The 12,350-nt window shown below is 41.1% G+C and overlaps 1 long non-coding RNA gene across 1 annotated transcript; it reads right to left on the reverse strand.

Moving 5' to 3' along the window:
- Nucleotides 1-700: 700 nt before the first annotated feature.
- Nucleotides 701-7,868, reverse strand: LOC109291995. The gene is made up of 2 exons (XR_002096017.1): nt 7,753-7,868; nt 701-780 (listed from the first exon to the last, which is right to left on the reverse strand). It is a non-coding gene; the product is annotated as an uncharacterized LOC109291995 (long non-coding RNA).
- Nucleotides 7,869-12,350: the final 4,482 nt, after the last annotated feature.

The raw sequence follows: 12,350 nt of genomic DNA on the forward strand, positions 1-12,350 counted from the left end.
AAGGTCTTGAACATCAGTACACTTGTGGTTCCTCTTGGGATAGCAGTGACTCTCTTAGGAGAAATGGAATATCTGCATGTGGCTGAAGTAAGCTGTTGAGGTATGCTGTGGTGCTACCCTGCCCTACCTCGTGCCTGACTTCAAACTAATATGGCTAATTATCTCTTTCTTTTTAGTTATAGTAAGCATACAACCAAAAAACAAACAAAACCCAACCCCCCCCCCAAACCCAAATCAGTTGAATTTTTAAACTATGCATGATCTAGATTACACATAACGTGCTTTATCTTTATGGTGGATGCAATGGGGGCTGGGATGGTTTGGATGCTAAGGCACATACGTGGCATCCCAGAAGTGCAATGTTTGAGGCTATAGCAAAAGTGCTTATGATGAGGCCTTGTCAGATTCCAACAAATCTGTGAAATCTTCTAAACACCTTGTCATAAAGGCATGAAAAAGGAAAGAGCAAAAACGCAGTGAGGAGGAGCTATCCTCCTCCAGAAACTATATTTTCAGAGGCTTGCATAGTTTGGAACAGAAACGTACTTAGGTGCCTAAATACTTTTACATGCCTAATATTTGGAATAGGATCTGGACCTTATGGGAATAGATAGTGGATTACCATTTTGTAGATCAGTGGTTCTTATTCCTTGATAGACTCAAGAAAATGCCAACTCAGGTCCTTCCCCTGTGGGTACTACCTTGATTCTTGTGTGCAGTGTGCTCAGGATGAAACTGGGCAGAAGGCAACATTTCCATTCCATAAGAAATTCCAGAGTTCTGAAAAAATATATTGTTCTGTTTTGGTATGAAAAGCATAAATTTTAAAATTTCCCGCAGAAGGCAAATTCTGGGAACCCCCCCCCCATGACACAATCATTCAGAGGGTCTGAAAAGGAAATTGAGTGTCTGAGCTTAAACTGAGGCTCCTGGCTTGGCTGTGACTGCCAGGGCTTGCTGGGTCATGACTCTGTACCTATGAACTAAAAATCCTTAGCTGAAAAGGAGGATTTGGAGCTTGAAAACTGGGGCTCCTAGGCTCCATGTAGACTATGAGATAAGCTAGCAAGGAGTGGAAAATCCATCTATGCCTGTTGGGCCTGCCTTTCATCCAAAATGCATTGAGACTGATACATTGCTGTGGAACAGTTTTGGTTTTGCTGAAATGATACTTTCTGCTCAAAACCTTTTCATTAAAAATGGAGTCAAGGTGGGAGCTGCCTTCTTTGATAGGGTGTTACAAACTTCTAAAGCTGTTCACAAACATAGGGAATCACTCACAAATGCCAATAAATGGATCTATTAAATATCTTTATTACAAAACTTTGACAGAAACAGCTATGCAGTATATAGCTTGCATCTACAGTCATTAAGAGTATTGAAGAATCTCTGTTGCCCCCCAGCTCTCATCCCTTAGTACTAACAAACTAGACCCTGTACCAGCTACTAGCCAGAAGCTATAATGGCATCTACTGTGAGCAGCTGGCTTTGAAGAGCTACTGCTTTGCCTACTATTTACTATGGATGAAATCCAGGGTACTCTACAGTAATGAGAGATGCAAGGATTTCTTAGGGTGATTTATTTATTGGACCAACTGCACATTTGGGACACAGTTAGACAAGCTTTCAAATGCAAGACATTCTTCTTGCATTTGAAAACTTGTCTAACTCTCACATAATTCCATCATGGCTACAACATCACTCTAACACTACCATCTAAATCAATCAGTTCATGCATAGTGTTGCTAGGCCTCTTGTGTGCTTCAAAAGTCATCCTTTAGATAGGATGTAAAAATCAAAGCGGCTGCTAATCTGTAGAGTGACAGAGAAAGGGCAGACTGCTGTTTTAATTAATATATTAGGGATTCTATATTTGTTTATTCCAGCTGCTAGACCCAGAGAGGGCCCTTTACCTGTTTGGTGATCTTTAGCTCCCAGCCTGTGCTGCCTAACTCTATCACACAGAAGCTCCCTAAGCCTGGATCTGCAATATATAGTCCTTGAAAGGGCTGTTGACCATTCTACAACCTTTAGGGGTTATACGTTTCAACAAATGGGACGTTCTGGTCAAATTCCATTTTGGGTTGTTGCATTGTCAGGTAGGCAAAATATACTGCCCTTTCAACTGGATAAGGTATCCTGATTTACTTTCTGTCACAAATTGCTGTGTAATGTGCCTTCATGTAGTTAAACAGCTGTTGCACTCCAAAGTAGAGGCTACACTTATATAGAAAATCTATTCCTTCTATAATGGGTGTTGCTAAGAAACCTCCCAGTGACTCCACTGGGGATAGCTGAGGGTCTGTTTTCAAAGTGGTTGCCACCCTTTGAGTTAAAAAGTAAATACTAGAGGGCCTGAAGATGAGCACAGGTACAAATCAACATACAAAACCAAAGATTGGCTAGATTTTGAATGTTATTTGAACATTATTTATGTTATTTAAACAGTTTTTTCAAACTGTTCAGGAAATTGATGATGGCTCTCTAGATATATGCTTACTTATAGTTAATATTGGGGCAATGCATGGGCAGAATGAGGACACATTTTTGGTGTGCTTTCAGCAGTTTTGAAGACATATACATACTACAGTGATACTCTGGCCCATGGATGAGGTGTATAATGTGTGTTAAATTAAATTTTTTATGTAAGTTAAAATGGGAGGTGTAGTGAGAAGAGTTGTTCATTGTAGCTCTATTCTGGCAGAACAACAGTACAGCACTGGGAAGTCTGTGATTGAATGCAAACAGAAGGGTTCTCTTATGAGGGCATAGAATCATAGAAATGAAGGGCTGGTGGGGACCTCGAAAGATCATCGAGTCCAACCCCCCGTGCGCTGGGCAGGAATACTGAGATCAAATGATCCCAGCAAACTGTCTGTCCAGTCTCCTCTTGAAGACATCCAAGGCTGGGGACTGCACCACCTCCTTGGGAAGTCTATTCCAGATTCTGGTCACCCTTACCGTAAAAAAGTTCTTCCTTAAATGCAACCTGAAATCATCCTCTAACTGTTTATGGCCATTGCTCTTTGTCCTCCCCTGGGGCACCCTAGTGAACAGTTTTTCTCCCAGCTCCTGATATTCACCCCTTACATACTTCTAGATGGCCACCAAATCACCCTTCACTCTTCTCTTCTGCAGGCTGAACAGTCTCAGATCCCTTAGTCTTTCCTCGTAAGGTTTGTCCTCCCATCATTCTTTAGGCCTTTAATCATTCTTGTGGCCCTTCTCTGGACCCTTTCAAGATTCTCCACGTCCTTTTGGAAGTGCAGTGCCCAGAGTACTGGGCACAGTACTCCAACTGGGGTCTTACCAGTGCTGAGTAGAGAGGAAGTATCACTTCCTTAGCCCTGCTTATAACACATTGGCTAATGCATCCACTATGCTATCAGCTCTGTTGACTACAGTGTTGCACAGGCTGCTTATGTTCATCCTGTGATCAGCCATAACCCTGAGGTCCCTTTTAGCCATCATACTGGCCAGCACATCTCCTCCTAACCTATATTCATGTCACTGGTTACTTCTCCCCAGATGAAGCACTGTGCATTTATCCTTATTGAACTGCATCTGGTTCCACTCTGCCCACCTTTCCAGCTTGTCCAGGTCTGCTTGGATCTGCACCCTATCCCCAAGTGTGACCCCTTTTCCCCATCACTTAGTATCATCTGAAGACTTGGCCAGCATGCTTTCCACATCCACATCTAAATGGTTGATAAAGATTTTGAACAGCGCAGGGCCAAGCGTGGGCAAGACAATTGGGTTCTTCAGCACAAGGAGACTTTTCTTTTTCAGTAGGTAACTTGATGGCAGGTGTGGATCCAGGGGAGGAAGGCATGGGGGTGTGTGGCCACTGCTTTGGTACAGCTCTGGAACCCAAGGTGGAAGTGCCACCACTGCTCTCCCCCTCACCTTCTTGTCTGCAACTGAATTTGGTGGTAGGAGAAAAGAGAGGGGGAGTGACGATAGCATTCACTCCCTGTGTTCCAGAGCCACGCCTAAGTGTTGGCTCCAGCCAGAAGTTGTGCTAATGAGTCTGAGAGCTCAGAAAACTCACTGCACATGCACTGCACAGCCAAAGTGGGGTGTATATGTGGCCACCCCTTCATCTGAGATGTCCATGCCTGCTGGCTAATCAAGGAGACCCAAAATAAAGGCAAATCAAAGTCTAGAAGATCCCTGCACAGAAAGGAAAGTTCTACACAAGGAAGTTAGTAATCAGGAGAAGTGACTATAACATTATGTCTTTGTAGCAAAGAGAGAACTGTGTAAATACCGAAATTAATTCTAGCAGGGCAGGCTTTGCAAGTGTTTAGGCGGTTGAGACATAAAATCAGAGGCACCTTCACAATTTGTTGCTTTTTGGGAAAAAGTCAGCATATGGAATTTGTAGACTTTTACCACTTATTTTAAACCACAGTGAGAGATTTACTCTGTTACCCATGACAGTGGTAACATTATATCCAACTGAGTTGGGTCACTTCTCAGTCCTTTTGAAAAGAACGTATCTAAATGAACTTTGTTTAAAACTCTGCCTTTGGGAACTATGGTCTTAACTACCAAATTCTAGAAGGCATCTGATTGACCATTTCTGATTTCTTTGTGATTTCAGTCCCATCTATCTGTCTTTTATTCCTGTGTCCACAGAATGAAAACCTCTTGGTTTAAAGTAGGCAGTTGGATGTGTGATACAAAGCGGATTATATCCATGTAGCAATTCTCAGCTGCAGAGGTGGCATGTGAATAATTGCTGTTGAACAGTTGGAAATGCCAATCTGGCACACGGGAAGGTGCTTGCTGAAAAGTGCAGCCATACTAGGAAAAGCCATCGTTCACTTCCCCGTCTTTTCTTTACACTGGGCGGGAAGATTCCCGTACCCATTAGGCTTTTTGTTCACTATCACTATCACTCATAAGCAGCTGTCACATATCATGTTTTCCATCCTTTCAAGCATCAGATGTGGTACTATTGAATAGCTGCAGCACATTGATTCTGGAATAGTGGTTACACTGGGTTGCTGAGTGACTATTAACTGTGGCAGGTCGACAGAATTCTTTCCCATAGTACTCCTAAGGGGGGTCCTCAGCAAAGAAGCAGAATGATTTTTGAAGTTTCTTTTTCTATTTAACTGCCAAGAACTTCCAAATATAGCCCCTATCGCTCTTCCTATTAGAGCTGAGGCTGAATCTATGAGCTTGTAGAGTTTTCACTGAGCTCAGTGTGGGTTCTGGCATTTCAAAGCTCATGCAGTTCTACTCATAATTCAAGCAGAAAAGCACTTACACTGGTAACCCTGCAATGGGCTAGACACATCATCATGTTGATATGCACAGTTTTTAGCTCTTCATATCTATCTTGCACTATACACTGGCCCTTCTGCAAGAAATAACTAAGTGCTGAAATACTGTACTGGCTAGTACACAAGCATTCATTTTATGCCCTTGTAAACGGAGGTTAATAATGACATTGAAAGGGACTGCAAAGGATTGTACTCCAGAAATAAAAAGTGTTCACATGAACCCGGGAGAGTTTAACCAGCAGGATGGAGGTTAAATTAAGGATTTAAAAATGTCTATTCCTTTTATTCAATCATGGTGCTGTTTTCATAAATGCAGTCTCCCACTACTGCTTTTGTCACAGATGTAAGTGTATGGAAAGCGACAAATGCAGATTACTAGATTTTATGATTTGCTAAAGAAGACTGCAAAAAATAAACCAAGCTACCATATTTCTCCACAGAACCAGAAAAAAATAATGTCATATACTTTTTTCTGGAAACCCTAGCATAAAACTACATTTTTAAAGTGGCTAATTTAGCAATACAAAGGAAATAAAAATGCATCTTTGTACATCTAAATTTATTTTAAAACTGACTCTGCAGAAGTGAGGTCTCCATAACCCTTATAAAAGCAATATTCTAGCCTTTTTTGGATTCCTTAAAAGTGCTTATCAAGATGAATGAGAACAGTGGTGTGTAATTTCAAAAATGTAATTGCTTTTCTCTCTAGCTTTCTCTAAGCGTTTTCAAGGTCACCCATAAAAAGGGACAGATAAACCTATAATCCAAGTCTTCTCCTGGTGTTCCATGTCAGTGCATATTACTCCCTGCATAAAAGACTTGTAACTTCTTGAATTGTTCGGTTCTATTTTTTCCTCTCAGAAAAGAATATGAAATTCCTACCAGTTCAGACATAGGTTTGCAAAGAGGCCACACTGAGAGATCACAAAGTAAAATACTTTTCCATTTAGGAGAAGTGTTACAAATATATTACAAGATGAATATATTATAGTGATAACCATACAGAAGGTAGGGCAGGGTGGCACCTTAAAGACTAGCTTATTCAGAAAGGTGTAAGCTCTCATAAGTGATAGCCTGCCTCATCAGATACTGTGACAAAACGCAGCAACTGAAAAAGTAGGCTGTTGCCCATGAAAGCTGATGTCTTTCAGAACCAATTAATCTTCAAAGGCAACACCCTTCCTTACCTTTTGACTAACTTCATAGCTAACTACCTTTCTCTACTCAGTGGTAACTGTGGGATGCATCACCCCCATCTCCTCAATGCCACAGGATCCACTCAAAGAACTGCTCCATGAGAAAGGCAGGGCAGCTCCAGCCTTTGTTACATCCCTAAGTAATCTCTGCATGATTGGTGATGCTCTATTATCCACAGCCCTATCTCCACCCAACACATGATCACTACTGCGTTCCTCTAACTTGTCCAGTTCCTGTGCTAATCTTTTCTGTACAAAGTGTGCTCCCTGGATTCGGGAATCATATTGTGATGCAGGGATCCCCAAGCAGTCAGGGGTGCACACTTTGCCCATAAATTACGCCAACAAACTGAATCTAAAGAATATGGGACACAGACCTCTATATGAGAAATGAATTGTAGAAGGGAAGGAAATGGAAATGTGGATACTGAGGCAGGCTGTATGTTAATATAAGGAGAGTGCAATTTGAACACTGTAAAGATGTATTCAACATTTCCCCCTATTTTATCATACCTGTACTTCACTGATAAGTGACTTTTGATCGGGGAGTGTGGGGGGGTTCTTCACTTGTTAGCAAAGGAGATAGAGAAAGCAGGTAGAAGAAGAGGGTATCAGATAAAACTTGACATTATTGTTTTTAAGGTGGCCCTCTTTAAGTTTATGCATGTTTCTGTTTTCAGGTCCAAAGAGTATTAAGTGCCCTGGTTCAAGGGGATTTACAATGCACCAGAAAGGACCTGAGGGCCAAAACATTAATTTTTCTATGATTTTCTTACCTGAAAGTATGTAGATATCGATGCATTAATGCATATTTTCTCTCCAAAACATTGGTTTTTATTTGCCAGCCACTGGCTTGATTGCTCCACTGGTCATTCTTTGCCAGTTAGTGACTTCTGCAGTGTTTTCACACAAGGGAGCAAGAGGTTGTAAAGTAGCACACTGACCTATTGTACTTTGTATTCATGCTGTTAGGACAGAAGATTGCAATCAGCTGTCACTGGCTCCCTCGTTCCTCTCTCACAGGAGGACATGGAGTGAACAGAGGCTGGTTCTGTTCCCTCAACAAATGAACTGCACAATGGAGCAGGGAAGCAAGGGCTCTTTATGTCATATTTGGGCATCACTTCTTGGGTAATAATTACACTCCTTATCTAGGACAGACTGGAAGACACTTGTTCAGCCCTCTGACAGGCATGGGTTACCTCTCCTCTAAATTCTCGTCTTCATATTTTAGTTGTAGAATACGTTAGGTTAGGTCATACCTGTAGGGAAATAACTCACAGGAAGGAAGTCTTCCTTATTCCTCCTAGCTCTTCCTGGTTCCTTGGAAGGATGGCTTCAAGGCATCTGGTGTACTAGGACTTCTTGCTAGCATCACCCTCCATGTCTCTAGAAACCAAAAGCTCTCCATTAGTGATGGGGAGAGACACTTGGCCATCCGTCTCCTTCCATTCCCAGCATCCCTTTCCCACAGAACATTTCTGTAACCTATTAGGCAGGACTAATAACAGGGAGGCATGATGCCCCACAAGCGACTTTCCTTTATGTACTCCAGTGATTTAAACAGTGATGTGTCACACTTTCATTCTCCTCTGCCCAAAGGGGCAGGAGGTAAGATTTGGAAAGCCATGATTTTTTTCAGGTGTTCTTTAATAATGACCTGATCACAAATGGTGATTCCTGACAGGAGTTCCTTTACTAAATTTGAGAGACCCTAGAGGACAATTAGCAATATTTGCCAGGAAGGCCAACCTCACTGAAATACAGTAGTCTCACAGAAAATGGTGCATTTCTCTAAAAGTCTCCTGTAGGAATTTTTTATGTGTTTGTTTTGGGGAAGCAAAAAAGCCTTGAAAAGTTCAGGATTTGTATCCAAAGCTTATCCAAATTCCCCATGTCTTGGAAATGGAGTAGCAGTTCTGGTCACTACAGGAAGGCATTGCAAGAAGGTGTTTGTGGATGGACAAGAGGAGTGGTGGTGGGTGGGTGTGCTTCCCTCATGGTGAAAAAGAAAGAAACATGGCTTCAGCCTAGCTTCCCAAGGACTCTGTGCTGTGTTTCTTAGGCCAAGAAGGTCGATTCTGTACTTCAGATCCTGCATTGTTACCCACTTTGCTGTGGCCTATTTATTTCTGATGGCAGCAATTTCCCCATGTGCTACTGTACCATAAAGCAAAAGTGATAAATACTGTATAGGTGTTTTAGTACAGCTGTTACATTAAAAGCAATGAGATTTTCTTTAGGGAGTTTAGGAAACAAGAAGATAACCAATTTGAAGAGAAAATAATTCCTCCTGTGGCTGAGTATGCTGTCATAGATAGGTGCATGCATCCCACAGCCAGGGCTCCTATTCCATCACAGATGGAAACAGAACTTAAAATGCCAAAAACTGTAGATGTGCAGCTATATTACTGCCACTTGAGTGTGTGGAAATGAAATAGACTTTAGCCCTAGGCATACAGAGGACTAAAGGGGCAGTTGAGCATTTTGTAATTATGATCCATCTTCATTAGGTAATTTACATGTGTGAAAGGCAGTCTATTAGATTATGGTGACTGACTGTATTTGCAATCATGAATGTAGAATGGTAACACATATGGAAATAAATAAATACCCCCCCATAGGAAATACCCCCCACCCCCCATAGGAAATGGAACCTGGAGATTTTGTCACTGAAATTGTTAAGATACCATCTTATCTATGATTTAACCAGCTCAAATAATGATTGAGTTTGATTTCTGTCATTGGGTAGGCTTTAAACCATCTCTCCTTACCCTGTCCATTTTGAAAGCTAGTCAGCATTACCTTATAATATTACATAAAAGACTACCTTGATGATTGGGCAGGTTTCTCTAATTTTCACTCTATCCCATGCTGTTTTTGCTAATGTATCATTCTTCGCTGCCCAACACAGATCCAAAGTTATAGGATTTCCTTGCACGTAGATAATATAGGTGATATTCTCTCCTCATGCTTACAGATAGAGAGCTGGAGCTATTTGTGATTCTGATAGTTTTCTACATTGGTGATATGTAGGGGGTGCATGTGCACCCCCTGAGCATAGTGGTGCACCCCTTATGAAAAGGCACCGCTGACACTGCTGACGGTGCCTGAGGGTGTTTGCTGCTTGCCACCCTCCACCCCTTGCTGCCAACACCACTGGTGGCATCTGCGGGCAGTCCGCGATTGCTGCTGGCCACTGCTGCCGCTGCTGGCGGTGTCTGTAGGTGGTTGCGACCACTGGTTGGTGCTCACCACCCTCCCACTGCCAAGAATTATGCAGCCGCTTGCTGGAGCTCACAGTGCCCCCACCAGCCTCCGAGGGCACACAGCATTCAGAGTTTTCTACATTCCCTTGATGTTACTTTGCAGGTAGTTCAGGAGAATGGTAACCTGCAGGGTTTACTTTAGGGATGATCTCAGGTCTAGCTGGGAACCAGGAACTTTCAGCATGACTTTCCTTTACACTGACCCTGCTCTCCACTTGGAAATCTATGACAGACTTAATGGTACTGGAAACATCTTTAAAACCTGTGGAATCCCTTTCCAGAGCTTTTAGTGAGTAACCATGAAGGGATCTGAACAGTGACAATATAGCTACAGCATCATGTCTGGTGCCAGGGAAAGAGAAGGTCAACACAGCCCTATGAAAAACCAGCCATCACTGGATGCAGTGTTTGTGCCATCCCTGGTGCCTCCCACTCACCTTCTACTAGAAGATGTTAGGTCTTAAAAAAACCAATGGGGACATATAGAATATATGCTGAAGGCCCACTTGGGATAAATCTGTTGGATCTCAATTATTTTAGAAAACTCCAAGCTCGGTCCAACAAATGACACTTCCATCATGCCCAAGAGTTGACAGGATTGGAATTCAGACACACACTTTACAACTCTATATAATCAACTAAACAGAGAATATGAAAAGTCTTTTGTTTTGGATGTCTTCAAGTGTTAAAATTCATAGGCAGACTGCTGACTGTACTTCATCCCTAAGGGAGGAAAGGTGGAAAGGAAATGATGCAGTATCTCCTTGATATTATGTCTACAACCTTTTTGTGCTGTGAGTACATGAAGAAAGCAGATGACACAGTGCACTTTCACAAACCAAATTAATCAATTCAATTATGAGTATCTTGAGGGGCTTCGCTCTGTTAGAAAGAGTCTGCTTACATCACACTTTTCCAAAATAATCCTTTCAGAGCATCTGCTCAAGCAGATGAATCCTGAGCTGTCCTCTGGGCTTCAAAAAATATGTAGTAACTTGCTGTAATAATATTAACAGAGAGGCAGGGAAAAGGTTCTGTTACTAACACTACAGAATCTACCTTAAACCTTGTTGTTTTAATTTTTTTTCTCCTCAAAACAGAAGCGTAATTTAAGGATAAGACATTGTTAGTTATTCTGCCTTGCTTGGGGCTTTGCCAGAGAGTGACAGGTCTTTCTTTCTCTGTAGAGTGAGTGCTCTAATTACACCTACTGTAAGTCAGAGCTACACTACTACAACGTCAATGCAAATGTCAGATGTCTTTTTGCTTTAAACTGTCTAGTCACTAATAACAGCGTCTCATTTTCAGGAAGAGTTTTCAGGAAATTTTTTTATATTTAGATACCCTTTATTTGTCTCCTTCATCTTGATGTCACTAATTGTGTTCCATATCATATTGCTTTTTAGAGGCCTGAGTATAGTGCTTTGATAGTTTATATGTTAATTGCCAAGGTCAAAAGAAAAAGAAAACATGCTCTGATTGCTTAATGACAAGAAGCGTGACTTGAAGTACAGGTTTAATAGATACTGTTGGGTTGGTAATAAAGGAACACACTTAGGAATATCAAATATCTTTAATTCAAATGAATCGATACTAGGCAACAGCTTTTAGTAAATTCTTTGTAATTGATATTCACTGTATGCATTTGGGGGCCCTGGAAGATTTGCTGAGGACCCTCAAAACCACTTGGTCTGATCCTGAAATCCTTACTCAGACAAGTAGTTGTTTGCAGTGATTCTACATTTGAGTGTCCTCATTGCTTAAAAGCATTGCATTTTATTTTTTGACCTTTCAGAGCAATTGTCTAAATTATATGAAAAAAATTGTACACATTTCTTTGCTATTTCTGCAAGTACAAAACCCTCGTTATTTAAGATAGAATGTCTTTAATACGTTTAAGAGAGGAATCTGGAAAAGCAGGTAGCATGCTGTGTCTGGCTGGGGACCTGATCCCCTTAAAATCAATAGCTCCAACTTACTTCCCTGGAATCAAGATTAATTTCTGCATGTATATGTATACATTACATTTTAACCAGACAATTGTTAAAACACAGCTTAGAATCATAGTACATTTTGTAAGGTAGGAAAATAGCACATGTACTCTGCAATTTTTTTCAAACCACATTACTAATTCGATCAATTTATACGTTTTTATAATCTCCTTCCACTAAGGGAATGTATACCATCTAGCAACCCTATTTTAATCAGTACATAGATCACCTGTAAGGATGGTCTTAAAATAGAGTCTGTATGTATTTTGATCTGCACTTTATAACATATAATGCATTTCCTTTATTTTCATGCTCCCAGGGTATCTTTTTAAATGGAGCAGGAATGATACAAATTTTGAAATAGGCAGTGTTCAGAAGCTGTCTTAAGACATTTTTCATCATTTGAAGTGCATGAGCTGTATGTGGTTGGGGTACTGTATGCTTTGTTCCACATTTCCTATTACTTCAGCTTCCAACATTAATCTGAAAAAAATTAAAGGAGATTTTTTTAACGTCTAGAAACTGTTATCCTACCTAACTCAGTGTGTCCTCTCGTTATGGATAAAGGGACATACCATTGCATTGTTTTCCTTAACTATT

This window comes from Gavialis gangeticus, unplaced genomic scaffold (genome assembly GCF_001723915.1).
Source record: "Gavialis gangeticus isolate Ggan-Ray unplaced genomic scaffold, GavGan_comp1, whole genome shotgun sequence".
Classification (NCBI taxonomy): domain Eukaryota; kingdom Metazoa; phylum Chordata; order Crocodylia; family Gavialidae; genus Gavialis; species Gavialis gangeticus.